This window comes from Patiria miniata, unplaced genomic scaffold (assembly GCF_015706575.1).
Source record: "Patiria miniata isolate m_02_andy unplaced genomic scaffold, ASM1570657v1 HiC_scaffold_29, whole genome shotgun sequence".
Taxonomy (NCBI): Eukaryota; Metazoa; Echinodermata; class Asteroidea; order Valvatida; family Asterinidae; genus Patiria; species Patiria miniata.
Genome location: NW_024037068.1, coordinates 5424817 through 5427404, shown reverse-complemented (window position 1 = coordinate 5427404; position 2588 = coordinate 5424817). Strand labels below are relative to the sequence as shown.

At 37.5% G+C, this 2588-nt stretch overlaps 1 long non-coding RNA gene across 1 annotated transcript; it reads left to right on the top strand.

Annotated features, from left to right (window-relative positions):
- Positions 1-1158: 1158 nt before the first annotated feature.
- LOC119736307 lies at positions 1159-2383 on the top strand. The gene is made up of 2 exons (XR_005272307.1): positions 1159-1874; positions 2106-2383. It is a non-coding gene; the product is annotated as an uncharacterized LOC119736307 (long non-coding RNA).
- Positions 2384-2588: the final 205 nt, after the last annotated feature.

Genomic DNA, 2588 nt, shown 5'->3' with positions numbered 1-2588 from the left:
AAACGACTACTTCTTTGAAGCCGAAGGAAACAGTGAAATTAATGTGCCTGTATGTTCCCCCAGAACCATTTAGTCTGAACCAAACATCGATGATCTCATGAAATCTGGCGCAAACCTCATTGTTGTAAGATAATTGCACTAAAACTGTTTTAAAAGACTTTTAGCCCCCTGCAAAGGGCGGCCCTACAAAAAGACAGGTCTTGTGATTTTGTTTTTGTTTTTTAATGTACTCATAACGGTTACTATATACTTATTTATTTCTGATCTATTAGCAGGGTAGCCCGTTCGCATAATTATAATGTTGTCTTCCACGGGGCCCTGGACATAACATTTCAAAGAATATAAGTAACGAGACAAAAACTATCTATTAAAATGTTTAAAAGTGTATAACAAATATCAAAACAGACACGAAATCAGACCATATAAAATCATAACCGAATAATCATTAAATAAAAGAGACATGAGCGGGTATACAACATTAACAGTATATTGTATATGAAAGAAAGACATAGACAAAAGTTCAGATTAAGACAAAATATTCGAGAATAAAATCCAGAATAAGTCTCACATGCATATCAATAAACGAAACACGAAAAAAATGTTAATGGTAAAGGCAGTAAAATTAGTACCCTTATTATGTTAAAGATATATAAGAAGCTGCCCTATGCAAGAATGCAGGATTTAGGCGGTGAACAAAAGCAACATATCATAATAACATCAATGGTATGCCTCTGAAAGCTTTATTTTATACCGATATTTTGCTAACATGATATTACAGGCCTGCAGTTCACTACACACGGACTGGAACCGACATGCCCACGGCGTCTGTGAGTCCTGTCTTGAACACAGTCGTAGGACCATCAGGTAAACTAAGCTTTGTGCCCGAGTCCCAAAGCTGTTTGTACTTCAGGGTGGGATGTCCATATCCAAACTGAAATAGAATTGGAAATATCAAACGTACAGGTCATTGGAATGTTACAATGCGCATCGAACCATAATGTCCGATCGCTAAAGAACGTTATTGTTTGACGTTGGTTTTGGCGTGACAGGATGGACATTGCTTCTTCCTAGCATTAAATTCAAAAATAAATTTTCTCAGTTGACAATACAAAATTAGATCCAGCTGCTCCAAATTGATTGTTAGATATGAGGCTGTCACAAACGTCAATATATTTGAGAAATTAATTATTTTGTGGGATCTATTTGATTATGATTGTGATTGTATAAGTTTGGTCCTTATAATTGGATAAGAGTCCTTGTTATTGTTGTATAAGATTATTGTTTATGATTATATGAAATTTGGTGAAGAAGTGTTAAAATCATGGTCGTTTAATACATGTAATGAAACTCACTTTAAACTACAAATTTAATGGTTGATTTGACACTAGTTGCCACTTTAAACCATGTGCATTCGCGTGTTGAGATATCTTTTGTCAACTACCACACAGGGAAAGGTTTACTTGCTTGAGTGTAATACAAAGAACTCTGTTCCTTATTTGGTTTAAACATGCAAATTGCTCAGGTGAACCCCACATTTGTAGAATGTCATTTGAAGAATGGTTTAAGAATTTAAGAGCTGCAATGCTGTTGGTCTGTTAGGATCGGGTGGTTAATCCCAACAAATATGTTTGGAGTGGTATAAAATGAAATGTTTGGAGTGATGCGTCACTTAGTAGCTTACTCACCGGCTCGAGGACACGGGGGTATTGAGGCCCTTGTTTTGCTCTCCAGTTTGGGGAAGGCCGACGGATAGGCGCTCAAATTTGTGTATTGCCGGCCTGATGCCGATGAATTTTGAAGACGCCCGTTTGGCAATGGGTTTGCCGAGTTCGGGGGGCTACTAAGTCACTTACCTCAAAAGCCAGATTTATTATGTAAGTATTCATGTCATGCCTGTATCATTATTTGAAACTTGAGACAGCAATTTTTGAACTGTAATAGGGCCATGCTAAGGACACAAGTTACTGGTATTTATTTTGTATTAGAATAACTGAGTGAAGCATGAGATTATGATGGGTTTCTGTTTAAAATGTTTGGGAAAGAAAATTTACCTGTGTGAAGTAGAATAAAATTATTTAGAGGTAATATTGATAATTGAATTTCAGGGCTTTTTTGGTTGGAACGGGGACACGCTTTTTCACCTGAATGTTCCATCGATGAGCTACCGGGAGCGCCGCGCCGACGACCAGGATCCTGTGGACTTGACGTCACCCACTGGAGGCCGTCGACACCCGTAACCCGATGTCTCTGTTCGTGTCCGTGCCGGTATTCTTAAGTTGGTGGTGGGGATTTATATTGTAATTAAATGTCAATTGTAAATATTGTAATTTATTTTGATTAAGTTAGTTGGTTGTATTAAATTTCTTTATTTCCATACAATTGGTCAAGTGTCTCGCATTACTTTTGTTGGTGAAGTTCATTTTCCATGGTTTCTTTTACACTGTATCACCCTCACAATTGTCCCGATTATGGTGGACCTTGTGACAGAGGCCTTCCATAGGAAGTTACCCTTTTCGACAGTGAAGTCTATTGCTAATTTGGCCATTTAAACACTTTGAAATTATGGCCGTGTTACGAAGATGCCAATT